At 46.1% G+C, this 27,867-nt stretch overlaps 1 protein-coding gene across 2 annotated transcripts in view; it reads left to right on the top strand.

Annotated features, from left to right (window-relative positions):
- Positions 1-9,123: 9,123 nt before the first annotated feature.
- The window catches only part of LOC142749936 (glycerol-3-phosphate acyltransferase 2, mitochondrial-like), a 161,064-nt gene continuing 142,320 nt past the window's right edge, over positions 9,124-27,867 (top strand). For both annotated transcript variants that reach the window (XR_012882510.1, XM_075858551.1), the window contains exon 1: positions 9,124-9,373. The gene's annotated coding sequence lies outside the window, so the exon portion shown is untranslated. The remainder of the gene's footprint in view (positions 9,374-27,867) is intronic.

The following is a 27,867-nucleotide window of genomic DNA, read 5'->3' as shown; positions in this document are numbered from 1 at the left end:
TTCCGTGACAAAAATTCTATTTAGCAGCAATGTGTAAATATGGTTCTAAATGACTCACAGAGTGCCGCAAATCAACAGATTTATTAAATGCAGTGTGACTTTACAATGCGGGCACTTTACGTAACTTTTTTCTCTTCAGTGCAGTCCTTCCAGGGGATTTAGCAAGGGTATGTTCACAGCAAGGGTATGTTCACACAGAGTTTTTTGGCGCGGTTTCCACGTAAAAAAACAGCGCAAAAAAATTCCTCTTATTGATTTCAATGGGAGGCAGACGTGTTTTTTTCACGTGAGTGGAAAAAAATATTCGGGGGAAAAAGATGCGTCATGCCCTTTCTTCAGGCGTTTCCATCTCTGACCTCCCATTGACATCAATGGGAGGCAGAGAAAGAGGTTTTCGCAGGATTTTTTACCCGCAGCGCTCAATGGCCATGTCTGAAAAACGCGGCAAGTGTTCTGCCGGCAGATCAAAATCTGCCTCAAAATTCCTGAAGGACCTAAGCCTGATGTCCCATCAAGTCGTGTTGCACCAAAATGGCTCTTAGCCCGTCCTGCCATACTGCTGTAGTGAGAGGTGACCCTTTTTCCTGTGCCTTCGTTACGCCACTACCTTTCACAGGATTCCGACTACCCACATTTCCTTGTGAAATACAGGAGAACGGTGGCGATCGCAGTCCAAGTCCTCACAGATTTTGGCACAGTCACTTTAAGTAACCGTTCTTGTCACAAACTCTGCTCCCATCCTAGCCTTATTACTCTGACTGCAGTACAGTTGCCAATGTGTCTCCTCCACTTCCCCCACTAAAGTCTAAGCATGGCCAAGATGATGTTTAAGCAGAGGTAGGTGACCGCCTATGGTGCTACCTCTGCTCAAACGAAGGGAGCGAGAAATCCGCGTCAGACAGGCCCACCTGAGAAATGAAGGATACTCTAGTGGGCCCAAGCGCTGAGCTGCAACTGTCCTGCTGCAGAGCAGAGAGCCGTTGGCTCCCTGCCCCGCTGCTTACTCTTGTAGGTCACAGGCTGTTTAAGGCCTGTGACTTACTAGAGGTCAGAAGGACATCAATGTCACGGCGCAGACAACACAATGACGTCACTGCACTGGTGACGCAATGACGTCACTGCTCCAGGCTACATACAGCAGGAGGCAGAGGACCTATCCGCTCATCGTTGGAGCGGGTTTAGGCAAGTTTTTATGTTGCCGAACATTAAGAACCTTAACTACTATATGGAGGGCACAAGGGGGCCTAACTACTATATGGAATGCACAACGGAGCCTAACTACTATATTGAGGGCATAACGGGGCCTAACTACTATATTGAGGGCATAAGGGGGCCTAACTACTTATATGGAGGGCACAAGGGGGCCTAACTACTATATTGAGGACATAAGGGGGCCTAACTACTTATATGGAGGGCACAAGGGGGCCTAACTACTATATTGAGGACATAAGGGGGCCTAACTACTTAGATTGAGGGCATAAGGGGGCCTAACTACTTATATGGGTGCCTAACTGCTATATGGATGGCAAAAGTGTAAGGCCTAACTACTGTATAGTGGCACAAGTTGGCATAACTACTACATATGTGCACAAAGAGGCCTTACTACTATATAGGGGCACAAAGTAGGCCCAACTACTACAGTATATAGGGGCACAGGGGGTGCCTAATTACTATATATGTACACAAAGACAGCCTAACTACTATATAAGGGCACAAGGGGTGCCTAACTACTATATATATGGGCACAAATGGGACCTAGCTACTATATGGGAGCCCAAAGTTGGACTTAACCACTATATGGGGACCCAACTACTATAGGGGGGGGGGCACAAAAGGGCCCTAAATACTATGAAGGAATTCCTGTGTTGGGAGGACACTATTACTGGGCGGGGGTACTATTGCAGTGTGGGGCACCAAGAGGGAGCATTATTTCCATGAGGCGAGTTTTTGTAGAGGGTGGGGAATAGGTGGGGAGGTACTGAAAAAGCAAGGAGCCAAATATGTTTGTGTTGCCAATACTACAGTGGCTGGATGAAGTAGAAAAGGGAACCTGAATGATTCCAATCTGGGAAAAACTTCAGCTGTGAGTCACTAAATTTCACTGTACTGTATTAAGTTATATGGTCTGAAGCGTATGTGTAGGACTAGTATCTACCTCTATATAGTCACCACACGGTGGTAATATTGGTCTTTGTTTTGCTACACACATTTTACTGCCAAATTAAGAGTGGTGGCATTATTTCTATATAGCTGAATGTCAGCCCCCAATAATTATTTCCTCTGGTCAGAGATGTGGGGAAAGGCCACCAGTTGCCTCGTCTGCCTAGGGCACCAAAATACATGGGCTGGCTCTGTTCCTAAGCACCTCCTTTTGTTGTCCTCTTAGAGTCACGCTACCCTATGATGTCTTGGCGCCCTTTGCAGCAGCGGGAGCCTTCAGATTCTGACTCGGTGCCTCCCCTTTTCCCTACTTTCTTAAACTCAGGAGAACAGACTAGGCGTCTCTCTGGAGTAGGCCCTCTTGACTGCAGGGGACACAGAAACACACACACAGGGACTGGCACGTAAGGAAGACACAAAAATGGACACACAGTGAGACACAAACAATGGGGGGGAAAATACAATTTAAAGGGGCAGCAGTACCACCCACTTTCAGTCTAAATATGATTTGAACTCCAATGATTACTTGAAAGAGATGCAAAATAGCTCTTTCTACTGCCACCCATAGGTGGCTAAACTGATAAACCAAAGGTCTAGAAAATTGACTTATAGAGTAGCCACCTATAGGTGACAATTTAAGAGAATTTCCCAAGGATAAATTTGCCGGATTTTCTGCTCAGGACAACACCTTTCCATGTGACATCATGCAGGGTGGTCCTCTATTCAGAACCTCTTCATCAGACAGAGGAGAAAGCCTCCGCAAAGAACATCTCTCCCATTGCCGGACTCACCCCGACCAGGTGTCACGACTGTGGGGTATGTGGAACCACTGGGCCGCTCCGCCGTAGCTGAGTAGCTGCTGGCCAAACAAAAGATAGTGTCTAGGACAAGAGTACCTGGATAGAAGACTTGGCAGACGCTTGACTTGACTGACTCTTGACACAGAAATAGTGTAGATGTCTGGGCCCACGGGCGGGCACGTTCACCGGGCACAGATGGTGAACTCTACTCTGACACTATACTTTGGACTGGAACTTAAACACAATTACTGGATACAAGATACAGGGTACAGGAAACGGAAAACAGGTTACAGCTAAGAAACCATTTGCAGAGCAAACATGGGAAGACACAACAATGCTCAGGCAAGGAAGAAGAGGGCAGAGACGTTTTTATAATCCAGGGTTCATTTGGGATTGGGTAGGGACAGTTTTACTGGGGTGCGCACTGACCCTTTAAGGCTGGGAACGAGCGTGTGCGCACCCTAGAGGAAGGAGTCGAGAGCTGCAGCCATATGTGTCGGCGTCTCTGGGGAGAAAGACACTGGCATACTCAGTGTCCTGCAGTTGCGGTTGAGTAGAAGATGCTGGCGGTCTGCGACCGCAGGCATAACAGTACCCTCCCCTTACGCCCCCTCTTCTTAGATCCAGAACGTAGAAGGAACTTCTTGATGAGAGTAGGGGAATTAACGTTTTCTTCAGGCTTCCAAGACTTCTCCTCAGGACCAAACCATTTCCAGTACACCAGATAGAAAGTCTTCCCTCCTACCCTCTTGATCCCCTTTACCTCAAAGACATCAGAGGAACCGCTGAGAACAATTGCAGAACCAGAAGACTTGGTGTAGTGTTTCAGGACCACATGCTTTAGGAGAGACACATTGAACGAGTTGGGAATTTTGAGGGTAGGAGGCAGCCAAAGCTTATTGTAACATCTGTGGTTGCTGACCACGAACTCCTTCCATCCAGTCGACGCCCTTCTCTCCAGAGATGTCTGCAGGAACGGCCATCCTGTTCCACTGTGACAACCGGGGTGCGCTCGCGAGCTCAGTCCAGACTTAAGAAGCCAAAGCACACGCAGGTGGGAGATTGAGATTAATGCTCCCAGAGCACCCTGGGCTATAAGAAGGGCCCGGTCCCTTCCTCTCATGCCTGAACGTCGTTGTCGTACACAAAGTTTGTCTATGCAAATGGTCTTCTAGTGTCTTCCATTTCCCAGTGTTTCCCGTACCTGTATCCCATGCTATCCTGGTCAAGTGCCGTGCTGTAGTCGGGCTGTGCTGCATACCACGCATGTCCTACTACACCATGCCTGATGTCTGCCTGCTGCCTAGTCCCAGCCGAGCCTGCCTTGCTACTGTCCGAGCTGCCAGAGGTACGCTATATGAACTATAGACTGTTACCTGCGCCCTGTGGGCCAGCTGCCATACAGCCAAGGCGGTACGGCCAAGAGGGTCCACGAACCCGTGACACTTATAGGACATGGGGTTCATTTTCTGTAAAACCTTGAAGGGATCGAGGAACCTGGGGGCGAATTTGTGGCAAAGGATCTTTAGACTAATGTTTTTAGAAGACACCCAGACCTTGACCCCAGGGGAAGACTGAGAGGAACTTTTCTTATCTGAATATCTTTTAATGCAAAAATCTGGCTTGATGGGGATTCAGTCGCTGTGCAGACTGCAAATATGTACGATTTTTGTGATCTGTGAAGAGGATTATGAAATGAGCAGCCCCCTCCAGCAAATGTCTCTACTCTTCCCAGGCCAACTTACAGCCAGTAATTCTTGGTTCCGCAATAGAATAGTTGAACTTAGCAGGATAGAAGAGTTTGGAGAAAAATCCACATGATATTGCCTTAGCCTTGGAATTTTTTTGAAACAGGAACGCTCCAGCACCAATGGAAGAGGCATCAACCTCCTAGGAAAACTGTAGTCATATCAGGATGATGCAGAACAGAGGCGGAAGCGAAGGCGCTCTTGAGGCTGGAGAATGCTGACTCTGCCTCAGGGGTCCAGTCCTTAGCATTCACTCCCTTCTTGGTAAGAGCAGAGATGGGAGCAATAATGGATGAGAAATTTGGAATGAACTGACGATAGAAATTAGGTAATCCAACAAATCTCTGTATAGATTGGAGACCTAGAAGACGTGGCCACTCTAAGACGAACTTCACTTTTTCCAGATCCATTTGAAAACCAATCCGAGATAATATAGCCCAGGAAGGTCAAGGATTTATTTTTAAATACGCACTTCTCAAGTTTAGCGTATAAGTTGATCCCCCTTAACCACAACAAGACTTGGTGTACATGCTTCCGATGCGTCGTCAGATGAGGCGAGTAGATTAAGATGTCAGCCAGATAAACCACCACACAGAAATATAGAAGATCATGGAAGATTTCATTCACAAATTCTTGAAACACTGCAGGAGCATTACACAGTCTAAAGGGCATCACGAGATAGTGACCGTCTCGGGTGTTAAATGCGGTTTTCCATACGTCACTCTTGCGGATACGGATCAGGTTATAGCCCCGCGAAGATCCAGCTTAGTGAAAACCTTGGCTCCACGAATCCTTTCGAAGTGCTCAGAGATAAGTGGCAAGGGGTACTTGTTTTTGACCGTGATTTGGTTTAACCCATGGTAATCAATGCAAGGTCAGTGTGATCCATCCTTTTTCTCCATGTAGAAGAATCCGGCTCCGGCTGGTGAAGTAAACTTCCTAATGAAGCCCCTAAAGGTTTTCCTTGACATACTCCGACATGGCCTTTGAAATTTGGGTGCCCGTCGATAAGACCTATTCTCCAGAGTGCGCTCTTGGATCCTCATATCGATCCGGATTGCCAGGGTATTAAGGCATCCAAGGTAGATGGAAGCTCTCGAGCTGCCAGTTCATCTTTTATATGAGAGGCGAGTCCCTGCCAGAAAGTTGCCAATAAGGCCTCGTTATTCCAAGCCAGCTCCTCTGCCGACATATGGAAGTGGATGGCGTAATCTCCTACAATTAATTCGCCTTGATTGAGAGTCAGCAGTGAGGAAGCTGCAGAACATGTTCAGCCCGGTTCTTCAAAACATAGTACGGAAACTCTCCAGAAATAGTGGCAAATGAGAGCATTTCGGATCCTCTCATTCCAAGATAAGGTTCACCCATGCCAGGGCTTTGCCAGAGGGGAGGCAGATAATAAAAGCGACCATGTCCTAATCAGAGGGGAAGAGATGAGCACGTAACTTGGAAGTGGATCGTACACTTATTGATGAAGCCTCTACAGGTCTTAGAATCCCCTTAGTGAGGAGATAGAGGCAATGAAATTACAGACCCAGGACAAGCAGAAGGAATACCAGGTGGTGGAGTAGCGGAAGCAGCCAGAGGAGGCACAGAAGGAAGATCCAGACGGGTAATAATTGAGTTTACGGACTGTAGGAGCTGATCCTGACGTGCCCGGAGGTCACAGGTCCGCTTGCATCAACTGGACCACTGTTTTGTGTTGACCAGCAGGATCCATGGCCTGAGCGTACTGTCACGACGGTGGGGTATGTGGACCCACTGGGCCACTTCGCCGTAGCTGGCCAAACAAAAGTCAAGATAGTCTTCAGGACAGGATACCTGGATTCTTCCGCCATATAGTAGAAATGTCTCCTACCTGTATAGAAGACTTGGCAGACGCTTGACTTGGCAGACGTTTCACACAGAAATAGCGTAGAAGTCTGGGCTCACTGGCTAGCATGTGCAGCAAGCACAGATGGTGAACTCGACTCCGACACTATACTTTGCACTGGAACTTATTAGTGGAACAATTACTGGATACAAGATACAGTAAAAGGAAAACAGGATACAGCTAAGGAACCATTTGGAGAACAAACATGGGAGGACACAACACTATGGCAAGAAGGAAGAGGGCAGAGAACTTTTTATAGTCAAGGGAGCGTTTGGGATTAGATAGGGACAGTTTTATGCACCCTAGAGGAAGGAGTGGGGAGGGAGACGCCGGCAAGCTCTGAGTGTCCTGCAGTAACGGCTGAGTAGGAGATGCTGGCAGTCGGCGACCACAGGCGTAACACCAGGCATCGGACAGTCACCCATTCTCTTGACTGGGTGTCAGTTAATACCACAGCTGCAGCTGATGGAGTTTGGCAGGTAGAGTGGCAATAGGGCTGCTCAATTTTAAAAAGGTGTTGTCATGCGCAGCAATGTAGTAAAAATGTAGTATTTGCACCCATTCCTGGTCTCATTGAGTCCACCACTCTGGCTCATAGAGGGACAGGTTGTTAATTTTGAGAAAACCCTGTTAAGGTCAATTAGAGCTTAATAAAGATTGGTCGCCTAGTTGAAGCAGGTGAGCTTTCTATAAGTATGTGTCTAGAAAAAAGGAGAACATGGGAAAATCTGACTCTGGCTATCAGGCAATGTAGCAAACAGTCAACGAGCTACTTGCTGGATGGCGCTACCCAAAGGAATGAGAGTTTGCTGCTAGTTTCTATACCAAAAACACTGAGTTAGGCCTCATTTACACAAGCGTGTGTGTTTTGCGCATGCAAAAAAACGCAGCGTTTTGCGTGCGCAAAAGGCACTTGACAGCTCCGTGTGTCATCCGTGTATGATGCGCGGCTGCGTGGTTTTCGCGCAGCCCCCATCATAGAGATGAGGCTAGTCGACGTCAGTCACTGTCCAGGGTGCTGAAAGAGTTAACTGATCGGCAGTAACTGTTTCAGCACCCTCGACAGTGAATTCCGATCACCATATCGAGTAACCTGTTTAAAAAAAAAGAGGTTCGTACTTACCGAGAACTTCCCGGCCATTGCCTTGGTGACGCGTCCTTGGTGACGCGCCTCTCTTGACATCTGGCCCCACCTCCCTGGATGACGCGGCAGTCCATGTGACCTCTGCAGCCTGTGCTTGGCTTGTGATTGGCTGCAGCTGTCACTTGGACTGAATTGTCATCCCGGGAGGTCAGACTGGAGGAAGAAGCCGGGAGTTATCGGTAAGTCAGAACTTTTTTTTTTTTTTTTTACACGTTCACGTATATTGGGATCGGAAGTCACTGTCTAGGGTGCTGAAACAGTTTAACTCTTTCAGCACCCTGGACAGTGACTGTCTCCTGCCGGGTTCGGTCAAAACGAGTTCAGCCGAACCCGGTGAAGTTCGGTTCGGTCATCTCTAAGACAATCCGTTCGGATGTTTGTAAACAGAAAAGCACGTGGTGCTTTTCTGTTTACATTCAGTTTGACAGCTCTTGTGCGAATCACGCAGTTCGCACGGAAGTGCTTCCGTGCGACCTTCGTGGTTTTCACGCACCCATTGACTTCAATGGGTGCGTGATGTGCGAAAAACGCCGATTTTTAGAACATGTCGTGAGTTTTTTTCAGCTCACTCACGCTGAGCAAAACTCACGGACTGTCTGCATGCCCCCATAGACTTGTATAGGTCCGTGCGACCCGCGTGAAAAGCACGCGAGTCTCACGGACGTATATCACGTTCGTGTAAATGAGGCCTTAGGTTAATTTGTTTGTCTGAGATAGGGAAATGAGACTGTGAACCACACAGGGCAGGGGCAGTCAGAAGTACAATCTCTGTACAGTGCCGCAGATCATACTGCACAATATAAATAATGAGTAATAATAATAATAAATTGCCTAATCTTTCCATGATCACCTTATCCTTATTGGTGTTGTATCGTGTCATAGACAGCATGTGTCACTGTTGCTGCTTTTTCATACAAAGCATTTGATTGATCTTAAGATCTGCCTGTTTGCAAAAACTGTTTCTGTAGATTAGACTATGGACTGGAGGTCATTTGCCAATACCATTGTATCTTCATCGCTTCAGCTGGCGCCAGGGGCGGACATACCGCATGTGCAGCCGGTGCAGCTGCACAAGGGCCCCGCGTGGGAAGGGGGCCCGTTCCTCTGCTGGCCGACTCAGTTCTCAGCTGCGCGATGCTGAGGACTGAGACAGAGGCCCGTGGACAGTAGCTGCGAGCCAGTGGCGTAACTACCACAGTAGCAGGGCCCGGGGCATGGGGGGGCCCGTGTCGCCCTGACAGTCAGGCACATTACATTATATGCCACTGCCAGGCCTGGAGGCACGGGCCCCCTCATGCCTAGTAGTAGCATCACGAGTCACGAGTCACTAACATTACACTAGGCATCCGGGGGGGGGGCCCGGTGACAGCCACGGGGGGGGGGGGGGGGGGGGTGTCCGGGGGCACGGTGATATTCACTGCACACTGTGCACTCCACTGATAGTCCTCCCACACACAGTGGAAGAGGACATGGTAGGAGGAGCGCTCAGGCAGGGGAGAGGACAGGGGGCGGAGCTAAACGACCGACGCGAGACTTAGGGCGGAGGACAGTACAGTCAGGAGCCAAGGACTGCCGGAGTAAAGTCAGGACTGCCGGAGTACTAGCATCCCATAGGACGGGCGGAGGACGTGCAGACTGCAGAGGACAGGTACATGATGTACATCAAATAAAAAAGTTCATTTGAGAAGGGAAAAGTTTTTAGGTAGAAAAATCTGCCTCATAATTCCTTCCGGAATTTTGAGGCATATTTTGAACACTTCCCGCGTTTTTGTTGCGTTTTTTGGTGACGTTTTTCGGCCTTCGGGCCGTGGGCAGAAAAACGCAGCAAAAAATGCATTTTCTGCCTGCCATTGTTGTCAATGGGAAGTTGGAGACAGAAACGTCCGAAGAAAGGGCATTAGGCTATGTTTACACTGAGTATTTTGACGAGTTTTTTGACGCGGAAACCGCGTCGCAAAACTCGTCAAAAACTGACAGAAAATGCCTCCCATTGATTTCAATGGGAGGCGTCGGCGTCTTTTTCCCGCGAGCAGTAAAACTGCCTCGCGGGAAAAAGAAGTGACATGCCCTATCTTCGGGTGTTTACACCTCTGACCTCCCATTGACTTCAATGGGAGGCAGAGAAAGCGTATTTCGCGGTGTTTTATGCCCGCAGCGGTCAATGGCCGCGGGCCAAAAACGCCGCAAGAATCGGCGTGCAGGCAGAGGAAAATCTGCCTCAAACTTCCAAACGGAACTTTGAGGCAGATATTCCTCCTGCAAAATACTCTGTGTGAACATAGCCTAACGCTTCTTTTTCCCGCAGGCGTTTTTTATGGTTTTCAATAGGAGGCACTTTCTGACGTTTTTTGCCATGGTTTTCGCGTAAAAAAACTCAGTGTGAACTCCCCCTAACATAGTGGCGTAACTACCGCTATAGCAGCCGTAGCGGCTGCTACGGGGCCCGCGGCATGAGGGGGCCCGTGTCGCCCGCCGGCACGGGCCCCCACCATGGCCGGAGGCTCCGCTAGCTGCCGCTATGGCTGCTACAGCGCAACACCACTGAACACTACGGCAGAGCAGGGAGGTATCTCCCCGCTCTGCCATTAAACATAAGACATGTATCCCCTCTCCACAGGATATACACAGGACAGGGGATACATGTGTGATCGCTGGCATTGATAGGGAGAACGGGGGACTGAAAGTCCCCTGAAGTTCTCCATCACAAACCTCGGACTTCCGGGGTCTGTGTCGGCAGCTCCGTAGAAATTAATGGAGCGCCGGTCGCGCTTGTGCGCATGCGTGACCAGCGCTCCTTTCATTTTTCTTGAGCTGCGCAGACCCCGGAAGTCAGAGGTTAGTCATGGAGAACTTCAGGGGACTTTCAGTCCCCCGTTCTCCCTATCGCTGCCAGCGATCACACATGTATCCCCTATCCTGTGGAGATCCTGTGGAGAGGGGATACATGTCTTTTGTCTTTTCACACTGTAGGTCGCATTTTTTGGGGGGGTTGGGGCTGTATGGCGTTCCCTACAGGGGGGGCTGTATAGCGTTCCCTACAGGGGGGCTGTATGGTGGTCCCTACAGGGGGGGCTGTATGGCGTTCCCTACAGGGGGGCTGTATGGCGGTCCCTACAGGGGGGGGGCTGTATGGAGTTCCCTACAGGGGGGCTGTATGGCGTTCCCTACAGACCCCCCCTGTAGGGAACCCCATACAGACCCCCTGTAGATAACGCCATACAGACCCCCCTGTAGGGAAAGCTATACAGACCCCCCCCCCTGTAGATAACACCATACAGTCCCCCCTGTAGATAACGCCATACAGCCCCCCTGTAGATAACGTCATACAGCCCCCCTGTAGATAACGCCATACAGCCCCCCTGTAGATAACGCCATACAACCCCCCCTGTAGATAACGCCATACAGTCCCCCCTGTAGATAACGCCATACAGTCCCCCCTGTAGATAACGCCATACAGTCCCCCCTGTAGATAACGCCATACAGTCCCCCCTGTAGATAACGCCATACAGACCCCCCTGTAGATAACGCCATACAGTCCCCCCTGTAGATAACGCCATACAGTCCCCCCTGTAGATAACGCCATACAGTCCCCCCTGTAGATAACGCCATACAGTCCCCCCTGTAGATAACGCCATACAGTCCCCCCTGTAGATAACGCCATACAGTCCCCCCCTGTGGATAACATCATACAGCCCCCCTGTAGATAACGCCATACAGTCCCCCCTGTAGATAACGCCATACAGTCCCCCCTGTAGATAACGCCATACAGACCCCCCTGTAGATAACGCCATACAGTCCCCCCTGTAGATAACGCCATACAGTCCCCCCTGTAGATAACGCCATACAGTCCCCCCCTGTGGATAACATCATGCAGCCCCCCTGTAGATAACGCCACACAGTCCCCCTGTAGATAACGCCATACAGTCCCCCCTGTAGATAACACCATACAGCCCCCCTGTAGATAACGCCATACAGCCCTCCCCCTGTAGATAACGCCATACAGTCCCCCCTGTAGATAACGCCATACAGCCCCCTCTGTAGATAACGCCATACAGCCCCCTCTGTAGATAACGCCATACAGCCCCCTCTGTAGATAACGCCATACAGTCCCCCCTGTAGATAACGCCATACAGCCCCCCCTGTAGATAACGCCATACAGCCCCCCCTGTAGATAACGCCATACAGCCCCCCCTGTAGATAACGCCATACAGCCCCCCCTGTAGATAGCGCCATACAGCCCCCCCTGTAGATAGCGCCATACAGTCCCCCCTGTAGATAACGCCATACAGCCCCCTTTGTAGATAGCGCCATACAGCCCCCTCTGTAGATATCCTCATTGGTGTGCTGCTGAGGACAGTAGTTCCACAGCAAATCGCTGTTGAGGGCATTGATTGGCTGCAGCGGTCATGTGCCATCGACCGCGCGTCACCACAGCAGCTTTGTAAACACAGAAAGGGATAGGGGCTGCGGAGGGGGAACGGAGGCGCCGGAGGAGGTGAGTATAGGTTTTTCATTTTCTTTGCCCACATTTAGGGACTTAGTTTAGATAAGAATTTAACCCGGAAAAAAATGTGTTACTTGTGTTCTAAACTGGTAATAAAATGTACAATATAAATCTTCCTTCATAATTTTTATTAGTAAGGTTTATTTTTATATGCATATATATGTTTAGGTAACTTTGTCGGTATTGGGGGGGGGGGCGGGGGGGCCCTGGCACATTATCTGCACAGGGGCCTTTTGCAGTCTGTGTCCGCCACTGGCTGGCGCCATATGGTAGAAATGTCTCCCAATGTGGTTGCTGAGGTCAATAATTTTCACCCGACCTACTGAACCCAAAGAGAAGTATTGATGGCTATATTGTGGTCACTCTTTCTACATGGGTCAATATTATTCTATGAATATGCATATTTTAACCACTATGGGCTATAGATTTCTGTGTCTATGTTGCTTCAAATATCTTTTATCTAAAAAAATAAAATAATCTTAAAGGCCACTAACCATAAGATATATTTGCACAGGGGAGTGTATGAGATAAAAGTTTCAGGTGTATGGGTCTACTGACTCTCTTTTTTGACATTATCAAGATTGTGACCCTCTGTTATCAGGTCTCCCATTGCTTTTCTCAGAACACCACATTTGCAGCTACTGTATTAAAGCGAGACACAAAAATAGTACATATGATAGCAGAGAGTTAGCACAGGGTAAGGCCCCATGCACACGAACGTGTTTTTGCGTCCGCAATTCCCCCGCAAATCCACGGGAGAATTGCGGACCCATTCATTTCTATGGGCCCATACACATTATCCGTGTTTTCACGGGTCTCCGCATGTCCGCAAATCCGTGCCGCAGAAACTCAGGACATGTCTTATTACGGCCCGCAAATTCGATGCGGACATGCCCATAGAAGTCAATGGGCCCGTGGAAAATGCGGGTACACCTCCGTGTGTCAACCGCAGTTTGCGGATTTGCGGAAGTGTTGCTAGGCGACGACCGGGAATGAGTTCTGTCGTCATTCTGTTTTACCTAGGCTTTTTTTTTTTTTTTTGCATTTTGCGGATTACATACGGATGAACTGCGGATTACATACGGATGAACTGCGGAGGACATTTCACGGAACACGGTCCTGGAATTTGCGGACCAGAAAAACACTACGGTCGTGTGCATGAGGCCTAAAGGGAATAGGAAAGAGAGCAGGGAAATTTCTGTGTATAAGTGTACATGATTGGGTGACTGGGTGACCAAAGACAGATTTCCCATAAGCTCCAAAACAATTTATCCTTGGATGAGCACCTCAGGGCAGAAACTGCTGCTCCAAAAAGTAAAAGGATGCACAACGAACAGAAACATTTATGGGCACAATTAAAGGGGTTTTCTGTTTTTTATAAGGTACTTGCGTAATTCCGCATGGCACATATGTCTGGATATGTGCGAAATCTCATACAGCCGCTAAACCCTCCGAGATGTGACCATGCGATTCAATTTTGACTGCTTGTACCATGCCTGTGTTTATAAATGACCGTGTGGGTATTCTGGAGTATAGGGTAAGGATTCATATTAGTAATTGCCTTAAATTGATCTACTAATGGGTTTATTGAAAGCCTCCCTTAATGGAGTTTTCCACAGGATATCCCATAAAAGTTCTAAAAGGTGGGGGCTCTAGCTCAGCTCCTCCCGTAACAGCCATAGACTTGAATCAGCGAGCCCCCCGACTGCCTCTCCTGGTGGACCAGTGGTCAGCAGACCCCAGCTCTCCCAACATCCCTAGAGGCAGGCCCTATAATATGTCTATAGGATATATATACAGTAACAATAAAATATAACAGCCTTTGAAATACACTGTGATCAATTGCTGTAATTTTAGTGAAACTGTGCATGACTGCTGAATCCTGATTTAAGATATGGGACATTTCATACTAGAAGTGTGTGTACGTGTGGTCTGGTCACAGTGTATGTTCTCTTGGAGGGAATGTTTATCTGGTTCTTAACCCAGCGGAATGAACCTTTACATTGATACCACAGCACAGCAATATGTAATACCATAAATAAAGTATATTTAGATTACACTGCGGTCTGTGTCCCATAACTAGAGAAATGACCTCTTTAAAGTCATGATCCTTATTATGTGTTAACACTTACAGTATCGTGCAGCTTTTGGCTAACTCTTTGGATGGATTTCCTTCCAGGAAAAATGTTCTGCAATGAAGAAATTCATAATCATATTGAACAAAAAGGTATTATCCTGGATGTGACAGACAATGCTGCAGTTTGACATTATAAAAAAGACATGTGACGTGAATAAGAATCCCGGTAGAAAAGCGGAAAAGGCTTATGTAACATGCATCTGTCATTTCCAAATGAAACTTTGTCTGAACTTATTCATTGACTGGCTTAATTGTTTGATGTAACTAGGGTTTAAAAAAAACCAAAAACAAACCTCAAGCCTAGGGAAGTTCCTGGACAGTAATGTGCTGGGATCCCTGGCCATCGTATTGGAGGCGCTGTGGCCATGGACTTTAGATCTCACCCGCACGGCCAGTAACATCCAGTGACGTAAGCTTTCCTGGGGATAGTGCCATCATGTGGAGAGGCAGCCTCTGCTGCATCGGGGAGCTCCAGCAACAACTGTCCATTTATGGGCAGTTAAATCACTGCAGCTTCCCAATGCACAAGTTTAACGGAGGCTTTTGACTGATGCCATACAGTGACATTCATCTCCCTCATGTTAAAAAAAACACATTGTGATGAAAAAGTCTAGTCTACTGCGAGATTTCATTCCACCAAAAAAAGTTATACTGACGTATACCAGTCAGGGGCCAAAAGACTCTTTTGGTCCCCATCTGGCTTATGGAGCCCTATAGATGCGCATAGTGGGTATGTCGGGAGCTCTCACCGCATACACGCAAAATGTTGGGCCAAATGCGATATGAACTAAATCTTACATCCATTAGTTATTGCATATTGAATTGAAAACAATGTAAAGAAGTAATATACTATGCTGTAGTATGAGGGTCTACAATCGAATGAACAATCTTTTCACTCTAGTTGAGCTTCGAGTTAAGTTCTGGAAAGTTCACAGCCATGCAAACTACACCCTCAAGCAATTTATCAAGGGGTATAGTGAGCATTTTGACCCCACAGGTATTTTGCTGAATTTAGTGTAATTAGGCTGTGAAAATGAAAATCTACGTTTTTTCTAATAAAATGTTGTTTTAGCTCAGATTTTTCCATTTTCACAATAGATAAAGGAGAAAAAGAACCCCAACATTTGTAAAGCAAACTCTTCTGAGTACGGCAATACCCCAAATGTGGTAATAAACTGCAGTTTGGACCCACGGTAGGGCTCAGAAGGGAAGGAGCGCCAATTGGCTTTTGGAGCTCAAATTTTGCTTGATTTGTTTTTCAGGTGCCATGTTTCATTTGCAAAGCCTCACCCCTCAAGGAATCTATCTAGGGGTATAGTGAACATTTAGACCCCATAGGTCTTTTGCAGAATTTATTGGAATTAGGCCGAGAAAATGAAAATCTACATTTTGTTCCACTAAATTGTAGAATGTCTTCATTTTCACAAGGGATACTGGAGAAAAAGCACCGCAACATTTGTAAAGCAATTTCTCCCGATTATGGCAATACCCCACATGTGGTCATAAACCGCTATTTGGACACACGGCAGGGCTCAGAATGGCAGCTATTTGGCATGCAGATTTTGCTGTATTGTTTTTTGGCCACCTTGTCGCATATGCAAAACCCCTGAGGTACCAGAGTACAGTGGAAGACCGAAGAAGTGACCCCATTTTAAAAACGGCACCCCTCAAGGCATTTATCATTTGCCTGGACAAGACAGAGCTCAGAAGTGAAGAGCACCATGCACATTTGAGGCCTATTTTGGTGATTTTCACAGCATTGGCCCACAATTGCAGGGCTCTGAGGTCAAATAGTAAAACAAATAGTGACCCCTATATTGGAAACTACACCCCTTAGAGCATTTTAAGGGGTGTAGTAAGCATTTTGACCCCACAGGTGATTCTATATTAGAAATTCGTGCCCAGTGGATGGTGCAAAGTGAAAATTGCAATTTTCCACTGATATGCCAATTTAGTGCACAATATGTTGTGCCCAGTTTGTGCCACTGAAGACAAATCTCTCAAACTGTTAAGCCAGTTCTCCCGCGTATGACAATGCTATATATGTGGATGTAAACTGGTGTTTGGGCAGGCTGTAGGGTTCAGAAAGGAGGAAGCGACATTTGGCTTTCGGAGTACAGCTTTTGCTTGGCGATTTTTCTGTTTGGGGTTTTACTGGTATTTTAGTTTATAATGTGGGGGCATATGTAATCTGTGCTGAGTATATCAGGGCATAATAGGAGAGTATAATAATGGGGTAAATAAATAATTCATAGATGTGTGGCCGGTGTCGCACTAATAAATGGTGTCCATCTTATCCGCTTTTGGAACGCTGCACATTTTTCGTCGCCATATTCTTTTTTTTATTTTTTCTCCACCGGAGCTGTGTGAGGGCTTATTTGTTGCGGGACAATCTGTAGTTTTCATTAGGACCATTTTGGAGTATATGCGATTTTTTTGATCACTTTTTATTCCATTTTTTTTTTGGGCAAGCAAGGTGAACAAAAACCAGCAATTCTGACCGTTTTTTTGGTGTCTTTTACAGTGTTCACCCTGGGGTAAAAAAATTAATTTTCCTTTATTCTGTGGGTCGATATGATTACGGCGATACCATATGTATATAGTTTTTATGTTGTGCAGCATTTGCAAACAAAAAAAAAAATCCCTTTTTTGAAAAATAATAAATTCTTTGTGTCACCATATTGAGAGCCATAACTTTTTATTTTTGCATGGACAAGGCTGTGTAATGGCTTGTTTATTGCAGGACGGGTTGTAATTTTTATTGGGACTATTTTGGGGTACGTGCTACTTTTTGATCACTTTTTATTCTATACTTTAGAATAAAAAAAATAGCGATTCTGGCATTGTTTATTTTATTTTTTTGGCGGTGTTCACCGTGCGGGAAAAATAACATTATAGTTTTATAGTTTTGGGTTGTTGCGGACGCAGTGATGCCAAACGTGTACTTTTTTAACGGTTTCATTTTTTTTCCTATAATAAAATACTTATTATAGGAAAAAAGGCAGTTTTACATTTTTTTACTTCGAACTTAAATTTTTACACTTTAGCTGAACTTTTTTATAACTTTTTTTTGTCCCACTAAGACCTACACCTCTCATCTTTATTCTAATACATTGCACTACCCACGTAATGCGATGCATTAGAGCTGTCAGCTATTCACTGACAGCAAGCCTATTAGGCTCAGCCTCTGGGCGTGGCCTAATAGGCTTCCGTACATGGCAGACCAAGAAGCCACTGTTGGCCTCCGGTTCCCATAGCAACGACCGGCATCCGTGCGACCACATCGCAGCATTGCTGGTCTCCTGGAAACCACCAAGATTCCGCGATCGCTTTTGATCCGTTCCCTGCCGTTACAGCAGAATGTCAGCTGTAACATACAGCTGACACCCTTCAGCTGATTTGGCAGGCTCAGCTTCTGCGCCCGTCGCCGTCTTTCATCTGCGGCCGGAAGCCTTTTAAGCCCTGCCTCTGGGCCGCCGTACTTAGCAGACAGGGGGCGATTGTTAGGCCTCCAGTTGCCAACAGCCGATCGGCTACCTCGCTCTTTTAGCCCGGTAACCGTGCTACAATACTGTGATTTGTCACCCCGCCGCGATTGTTCCCCCGACGAGTAACAGTGACTATCTGTTTTCTGTGACAGCCGATGTCACTGTTTTGTCACGTCTTTTGACACGGTGACAGAAAAGCACCATGACTTAACTGTACTTCATTGTGCCTTAATGCAGGGCAAAACCATGACGTACAGTTGCGTTAAGGGGTTAATAATGCGTCCGATTCGGCGATATCTCACACGCGCAACTCTGTGTTACTGGTCTGGAAATGACTGAACAACGTGTGTCAACGTGTGCCTATTCCTCAATATTTCGATGACATTTTAATTATACAGCGACGGGGCACCAACCATCATTTTAGACCATCGAGCGATTGCATTTACACATAGAGGTTACGGGTTGTTACTATCTACATTTTTAGCATACATTAAGATCTGCCGATAGCTGGTCATCTAAGCGTATTTACACGTTGAGACAGTTGGAGGCGACAACTGATATCAGTTGAATCTTATACTTTATCGAAACGTGTAAAGTATCGAACGTGTGCGTTTTCCGCGCGTTGCAGTTCCGTGTGTCATAAGTGTTTGACACGCGCTTTTGATGCTTAGAAACTGCAATGAATGTGTTGCTTTTTCCCCCCCCTTCATTTATTTAACAACTGTAGCGCAAATCACGCACGGCACACGGAAGTGCGTCCGTGTGCCGTGCGCGGTTTTCACACACCCATTGACTTTAATGGGTTCGTGATGCGAAAAACGCTCAAGTATAGGACATGTCGTGAAAATCACGGACTGTCTGAACGGCCCCATTGAGTTACATAGGTCCGTGTGATACGCGTGATTTGCACGCGCGTATCACGGACATGAAACACGTTCGTGTAAATAAGGCCTTAGGCTGGGTTCCCACATAGCGTAAACGCTGCAGAGTTTTCGCAATGGAATTATGTGTGTAAACTCCGCAGCATAATACAGTGGCAGCAAAGTGGATGAGATTTGAACAAATCTCATGCCGACGCTGCAGAAAAAATGTTTATAAATTCACCTGCGATGCGGAATTGAAATCCGCAGCATGTCAATTTATGCTGCAGATTCATTGCTCCTCTGTTGCGGGTTTTTCCCATTGAATTCAATGGCGAGGTAAAAACTGCAACAAATAGCAAGTGTTGCGACTTTTGTGGCAGAAACACTGCGATTCTGCCGCAAAAAATCGCACATGACAAAAAAAACTGCTTTTTTTAATGAATTTTAAAACAACAAAAAAAATGAATACCCCCGGCCGTTGTCATAGTGACGGCTTCTACTGCTCTGGGTGCAGCCCAGCCTCCTGAAATTAAGTTTAATCCCATATGACTGCTGTTGCCAATCACAGGCTGAGCGGCAGATGGGCTGCAACGTTATTCTTGGAGGCTGGGTTGCACTCAGAACAGAGGAACATGTCTTTATGACAACGCCCCGAGGGGAAATATGAGTTTTTTTGGTTTTTTTTTAACTTAAAGCACTAATTTCCGCAGTGGACATTCCACCCAAAAATCTGCACCACAATTTGTTGCGTTTTTTCATGTGGAATTTCCTGTAGGTTCTAGGTTGGATACGCTGCGTACCTTTTAAGCAGCGTATCAGACCAGTGGGAACCTAGTCTAAGGGCCCCCATACACGGCTATGCCCGTAATCACAGGCACGGCCGGCCGCAGACAGTCACCCGCAATTGCGGGCCATGTTGCCATTATAAAGTATGGGAACACAGTCCGTAAAATAAATAAGATAGGAAATATCCTATTTTTTGCGGGTCATTTTTACGGCCCAGACACCTTCCCGTAAATATACGGAAAGGTGTCCATGGGCAATAAAAATTAATGTGTCCGTACTTTGATCTGCAATTACGGTCCGTAATTGTGGATCAAAATTATGATTGTGTGCATTGGGCCTAAGAGGTGCTTTATTGCAGTGGTGTGGGTTGCCTGCACTGACTCCTGGAGACTCTGTGGATGAAGGGCCTCACCCCTGACCCATGTGATAGGTAGTGTCCCATGTTTACCAGCCTGGCCCATTTGTAAAATTACAGACCAATATTATATGTCAAGAAGAGGAGTGATGCGATCATATATCCATAACTCGGCCCAAGATGCTGTTTTATTGGATTTTACCATGCTGCTTTCTGCAAATCTCCCCACTTCTGTACATACAACATGAGAATCTGTGGGTGCTATTCCTTATTGTTAGTTGCTGCTGTCTGTTGCACCCTCTTCTGCTCTCGCAATGTCGAGGGGTCTACAGGACACAAGCCCACGATTGCTATTCCAGAGTGCCAACTGTTGCTTTCTGAAATAGTCTGCCCAGTTATCTCCATTCTTCTTCAGCTACAACATGCCAGTCTAGAATCGTCAATTCCATTTTTTACAGCCAGATCAAATGCCGAGTAGACCTTCTACCACTGCATGTGGGGGCCGGGGTCTAGTTTGAGAGGGGGATTCCCATTCGCCTCCAAAGCTTCGTATATCCCCATAAATATTGTAAATAAAGTTGAAATCTGCAAAACAGTCACATATACAGCCAGGCTAACTCTAGTGCAAAAATACCACATGTTTAGGACGTCTTTAACCATTCTCTTCATTAACTTGGCTAATTGGAACTAAATGACATAGTCATATAGAAGCAAAGTGTTGCTATGGATTACTACTCATAATATGGGCGAGGATGAGTCAGTGAATTACTGTAGGGGAATGAGCGCATGATTCATACAGTCAGTAGTACTGTAGAACAGTTGATTTTAGAAAAGGATTAGCAGTTAAGCCCAATGCCTCCCCATTGATATAATGTACGGCCAAACTATAGCCTCATATTTACAAAGATAAAGACGTGATTATTTACTGATCCAGAACTACATGTACAATATTTAAATGTCTCTATAGCACCGAGAACTCATATAATTTCTTATACCCCAGGAAACAAGCTAACAACCTACGCAGATACAGATGAAATGTTCAAGTGCTCAAAAATTCGCACTTCACTAAATGGCAACCCTCCTACCTCCAAAAGTGTGCCTTGAGTGTAACTCTTACCTTGCCAGCAAGCTGGTAGAATAATAGCAACTCAGTCTGATTAAATGATAAACAAGTTGCTCCTTTTTATGCTTTTATTTTTGAAGACCTATGTGGAATGGATTAATAAAAGTTTAGGCATGGTAGTAACAGAAACCACCTCTGATCTTACCTAGTGATATGCCACAACTTACTAGGGCGGGAAAACCCAATTAGACCAAGATCCCACATGCAGTAGATGCATCAGTCTTTACTTTATAAGGCCCCCTTTACATTGTGTTTGTGCCCTACGTTTATTGTGTACTTTGGGAAAAGCTGTTTATAGGACTCCATTAGCTAAATGGAGGACAAAAGAGTGTCATTATATTCTCCGTCGGGCTGGTATATGTTAGTATACATTTTCTTGGAAGGATGAAATAACATAGTAGACTACGCTATTCCATCCTAAGGGATCCCGCAAAAAAAACATAATACCGCGTGGTATACGTTTTTTTTTTAACATGGGAGCCAATGGGTGATGGTTGCCACTGAATGGCCTCCGTCACAGGTATAGTTTAAACGTATACATCGGGAAGCTCCCGACATTACGGTCTATCTATAAACAGTAAAGTCAGGCGCTTCTCAATGCCAGAGTCCTCGGATAGAGCATCGGAAGCGCTCAGACTTTGGCCCTGTGGAAGCTCCTGAAATCACTGTCTATATAGACAGTCTATATGTCAAGGGCTTCCCCAGGCACTGAATCCGCAGCCATAGCGTTGTTGACGCTCTGGAAAGGGACTCCAGCATCGCAAAGCTCCTGAGGTCACTGTCCTTAAATGGGCAGTAACTTCTAGGGCTTCTCCATTGACTGAATCCCCTGCCAGAGCATTGCCGATGCCATATATGGACAGTGACGTTAAGGACTTCCCCAGGGCCGGAGTCCCCAACCAGATCGTTTGAAATACTCTGGGTGGCAACTGCGGCATAGCAAATGTCTTGACATCACTGTCCATATAAGGACTGTGACATCAGGAGATTCCCCAGGCACATCACATCAGGTAGTATTCGGGTGAAGTATTCCACTATATGTTTAAAAAGTGTGCTAAGTTGTAGCCTTCCTGATATATACCTCCGACGAAAGGCAAAATGTGATGTAAACTTTTCCTCCTATTGGATCCAAATCTGGCTTTAGCTAAAACAAATTTAGCCAAAAACAGCATCAAAACTGCATGTGTGATCCTGGCCTGGCTGGAATCACACATGCAGTTATTTGAGCCATTGCGAGGAGTGTATTCAAAAGGAATGAAAAATATAAAGGAAGGACTTCTACTTCTCCTTCCTGCAAAATCCCCTCCTGGCTTTGGTTTAAAAAAACTGCACGTGTGATTCCAGCCTTGAAGGGGTTATTTGAAATAAAGGTCTGCTTATCTTTCCAGAAACAGCCCCACTCTTCTCCATGGGCTGTGCCAGGTATTGCAGCTCAAAGGGGACCTGTCAGGTCCTCTATAAATGGGACTGCATTAACAGACACAGCCCACGTACAGAAGCGGTGAATATTCGGGGGAAAAAAACTGACTCCCCCCCCCCCCCATTCTCAAACAACCACTATGGCACATAAGATTTAGTTTTTCTCACCCCCCACCTTGGAATTCCAGTGGTTATAATTTTTCTTAAGGTAATATAACTCTAGGAGTCTGTTTTTAAGGACAAGTTGGTGTTTTTAGGCACTATTTTATCGTACATACAGTATATGTTAGAATGTTATTAAAGGGGAAACACTGGAATTTGCCAGAAATAACAATTCCGCTATTTATATTGTTCACTGATTATCATAAATGACTTTAGATATTGTGCTGGTTGTTCTGGCTATATGAAATGTGTTTTCTACTTTCTGGTAGCTTTAACATTAACCTTCACTGGAAATAAGGTCAAGCTCAAACCCTAAATAACTATGCCAGACCATTATCCCTCCTCCACTAAACTTTACAATAGGCACTATACATTCTGGTAGGTAGCGTTCTCCTGGCATCCGCCGAACCCAGATTGGTCCATTAGACTGCCAGATAGTGAGACTACCCATCAACCAACCTTACCTGCCCAGGACCTTACACCATCACTTAATTTATAATAAAACGCAGACACCTTCTTTGTGGAAATGTGGAAGTGGCCAAAGCTTTAATAATTCTATACAAATCAGCATGAAGACATCATCATCTTTTTTCTCCTCTTCCTGTAATGCCGATGCTTGCTGTACTCCATCAGGCATGTAGGGTTCTAAATCCTCCTTCATAGCCGTAATTTCTGCCAAGGAGGGGAACTGAGAAACCTACTCAGTCTCCCGACCACCCCCACAAAGCAAAGCCAGTCCTCTCTTGGCCCCATCCAATAAGTCCAAAAGGAATATATCGAGCCCGATATCGTTCAAATGTACCTCATCCGGCGCAAGCAAATCTGCATTATCCCCTTCCAAGGACTGATGCCACAGTCCCACTCCACCTATGGAGCGAACATAGAGAGACACCCGCACATTCAGCAGCCTGCGCACTCTGTTCAATGCCGACAAGTTCCTGGCACCACACCAAACTGTACGTGCCACGATCTCGGACCATACCACTACACAACGTGAAAACAGCTGCAGGAAACGCGCTCAATCAGTCCGAATCAATGATAATAATTCAGCCATCTTAACCTGACATATGTGATTTCACCCCGCATGTATAATCAGGACAACAGGTCCATCAGTGTGCCTTGTAACCGCCACTACTTCTGGCAACAACTGCACCCACCGTAGTCCCCAGACACCTTTCCAGTGGACGTCGGCCAGGGAAAGGCCTAAATTCAGGCCAAGAGGCCTCCGTACAGCACGGACAGCCGCCCAATGCACGTAGGAGTGCCCCAAGATCCATATCTGAGGGCAGCAAGACCCTGATAAAAATGAAAATCGAACTCAATATATGAACAGACAGAAAGAAAGTGACACAGTTGGAGATAGAAATAAGCTGAAACAAAGCAAGAAGGGGGGGGGGTTAGAGAATGGAGGGGAAGATTGAAAAGGAATATACAAACCACCACTGAAATGTATCAATCGCAAACCAAATCTGGCCTAACATAAGACTTATAGCTGTTGGCGCTCCATCTACCCAACCGCATAATAGCCTCTGAATCTAAACCTAAGGCATCTGCTTCAGTAGCAGCACCAATCCGGAAGGAATGAGTACCAAATTCGCTAGGCAGCAGCCCCAGGTATCTTAAACTAGCCTTAAAAACTGCTTAAAATTGAAAACGCGACAAAGAAGAACCGTTTTGGTGTATCACAAACTGTGATCCGGCCGCCCGAACCAACAAACATTTTTTAACCATCGTCACAGGACAATATGGGCCCCCAACATTCCCTACAGATAACCAGGTACCCTTCCCAGATTGATCGGTCTTAGATCGCCTGACACAAACCCTAAGGGAATCACCCAAAACCACTACATCAGGCCCATAAAGCCCACCCCGTTTGTTTACGCTAGACGGAACTAACTCACTAACTCGCAACGCTGCAAAGAAAGCCAACGAGAACGTCGTGCCAAACAAAGAACACTTATACTCATCCCGGCAAATGTAACACAAATAAGATCAAATCCGGCCCAGCAGTGCAAAAGATACCGGCCAGCTCGTATCCTGCTCTGGTGGGCTTGCTAAACAAGTGGTTTGTATATCAAGTGGAGTTACAAAACCGGATTGACTTGCTGTGCTCGTATGTGACAAAGTGTGGGCTATTCTTACTTCCTGCTGAGCAGCTGACTAGGGGGAGGGGTTAATTGGTCCCAAGTGGTATAAATTAGCCCTCAGGACTCTGGAGAGCCTGCTCTGGTGGGCTTGCATAGCAAGTGGAGTTACAAAACCGGAGTTACAAAGAGGAGTTACAGCCCCTGTAAGTACTCTTCTTTTCTTTTACTTTAACAATTGTTCGCTGTTTTTTGTAACTGGGATAATGGACAGCAGGATTGGAGGTTGTCTTCAGTGCACAGTTTGCCATATGTATGCAGAACTGGAGCCTGAGTTCCAGGGTGAATACCTCTGTGGCAGATGTGAGCATGTTGGTCACCTGGAAGCTCGCATTAGAGATCTGGAGGAGCAGAATACAACACTGAGGGCGATAGACAATCTTGAGCGGAGCATGCTGCTGACGGAAAATGGAGTTGTTGGGGTAGAATTGGAGGGTGAAAACATGGGTCAGCAGGATCAGGCAGGTAGCGGGGTTAATGTAGTTAGGGGCAGTAGAAAGGGGTCCAAGAAAAGGAAGGCCAATCCTGTTTCTGATATTCCAAGCAAAATTGCCAAATTGGGTGATGATGCGAGGGTGTCTGTCTCAGAAATGGCAGCCCTAGTGGATACTGATCTCCCTAACAGCCGGAAGAACAGCCCAGCTTTTAAACGGCGGAATGGTGATGGAGGTAAGGCAAGACAATTGATAGTTGTAGGGGATTCTATAATCAGGAAGACGGATAGAATAATTTGTTGCCAAGACCGCCTCAACCGAATGGTTTGCTGTCTCCCTGGTGCCAGGGTTCGGCATGTGGTGGAATGGGTGGACAAATTGCTGAGAGGGTGATGATCCAGGTGCATGTAGGTACCAACGACAGAATAAATGGTAGGTTGAGGAGCCTTAAGAATAATTTTAAAGAACTAGGCTACAAGCTGAAGGAAAGGACCTCCAAGGTTGTATTTTCAGGAATACTGCCTGTGCCATGCGCATCACAGGAAAGACAGCGGGAGCTCAGGGAGTTAAATGCATGGCTTAAGTCTTGGTGTAGAGGAGAAGGCTTTGGGTTCCTAGAGCACTGGGCTGACTTTTCATTGGGGGTACAAACTGTATTCTGCAGATGATTTGCACCTAAATGGAAGGGGGTCCGCTGTGCTGGGGGAGAGAATTCTAGCTGGGGTGGTGGAGTATTTAAAATAGGGCTGAGGAGAGAGGTCAATGTAGAAAATAAAGGGGTAGTCAGGTTAGAGAGGGTTCAGACTATATTGGTGGGGGGAGAAACAGACTCTGGGGAGAGGACTAGACAACAGGATAAGGAGATCCTTTTGTTACAAAACAGCAGTGAAAATAAAAATGCCCAAATAATGTCAAATCACATTTCTGATAATAAAAGTGAAAAACTGAAAGGCAAGTTAAAGTGTATGTTCGCAAATGCCAGAAGTCTAGCAAGAAAAATGGGGGTGCTGGAGGCCTTGATACTGGAAGAAAATATAGATATAGTTGGTGTTGCTGAAACATGGCTAGGCTCCTCGCACGACTGGGCTGTAAATCTAAATCTACAGGGTTTTACACTTTTTCGGAAAGACAGAACAAATAGGAAAGGTGCTGGTGTATGTCTGTATGTGAGAAGTGATATGAAGGCGAATGTGAAAGAGACATTAGAGGGTGAAGATTGTGAGGAGATTGAAACCTTGTGGGTGGAGCTAGAAAGGGAGGTAAACACTGAAAAAATTACGTGTAATCTATAGACCTCCCCCCAATATATCTAAGGAGATGAAAGGTCAGCTATATAAACAGATGGAGCGGGCTGCACAGGCGGGTACATTCGTAATAATGGGAGATTTTAATTACTGGGATATTAATTGGTGTCATGGTTGGGCTTCAACTGCAAAGGGGAGACATTTCCTCAACCTGTTGCAGGAAAATTTTATGGGCCAGTTTGTGGAAGATCCAACTAGAGGTGAAGCTCTGTTGGATCTGGTCATTTCTAATAATGCAGAGTTTGTTGGGAATGTCAATGTTTGTGAAAACCTGGGTAACAGTGATCACAATATAGTTACATTTTACCTATACCGTAAAAAAACAAACACCGGCTGGGAGGGCAAAAACACTTAATTTTAAGAAAACCAATTTCCCCAGGATGAGGGCTGCAATTCAAGATATAGACTGGGAAGAACTAATGTTAAATAATGGGACAAATGATAAATGGGAGATTTTCAAATCTACTTTGGGTAATTATAGTGCAAAGTTTATTCCTATAGGTAACAAGCATAAATGACAAATTAAATCCCACATGGCTTACACCTTCTGTAAAAAGGACAATACATGACAAAAAAAGGGCATTTAAAAAATACAAATCTGAGGGTACAGCTGTAGCCTTTTTAAATTATAAAGAGCGTAATACAATATGTAAAAATGTAATAAAATTAGCAAAAATACAAAATGAAAGGCAGGTGGCCAAGGATAGTAAAACAAACCCCAAAAAATTCTTCAAGTATATAAATGCAAAAAAGCCAAGGTCTGAACATGTGGGACCCCTGGATGGTGGTGGTGGGGAGTTGGTCACAGGGGATCAAGAGAAGGCAGAGTTACTAAATGGGTTCTTTAGCTCTGTATATACAACAGAAGAAAGAGCAGCTGATGTAGCCGGTGCCAGTGCTGTTAATATATCAGTTGATCTACTGAATTGGATAAATGTAGATCTGGTCCAAGCTAAATGAAATAAAATAAATGTGCACAAGGCCCCGGGACCAGATGGGTTACACCCTAGAGTTCTTAAAGAGCTTAGTTAAGTAATTTCTGTCACCCTTTTCATAATATTCAGAGATTCTCTAGTGACTGATTTTGTAATGATGGGGGTAAGGAAACAGACAAGTGAGCCCTATTCTACCCGCCACTCAGTCCCTGCCTACTTGCAACGACCCGCCCTAGGCGACGGGGTACAACTGGGCGACGGTCCCTACGCTCAATAAGTGCCCGACAGACAAACAGACAAGGGTACACAGAAGCAAGGGAAAAGGGGCAGTTGCCCACGGCAACACCGTGAGCAACAAGAGTGGTAAACGAGCCGAGTCAAACCAGGAGTGTACGAGGTACCAAACGCAGAGCAAGAGAGTAGTCAGTAAGCCAGGGTCAATATGAAGCAGGGTCAAATGGTTCAAGAAGCTGCAGCAGGGCCAGGAA

The sequence above is a fragment of the Rhinoderma darwinii genome, chromosome 3 (genome assembly GCF_050947455.1).
Source record: "Rhinoderma darwinii isolate aRhiDar2 chromosome 3, aRhiDar2.hap1, whole genome shotgun sequence".
Lineage (NCBI taxonomy): Eukaryota > Metazoa > Chordata > Amphibia > Anura > Rhinodermatidae > Rhinoderma > Rhinoderma darwinii.
The sequence above is the reverse complement of the archived record's forward strand: the minus strand, read 5'-3'. Positions and strand labels throughout refer to the sequence as shown.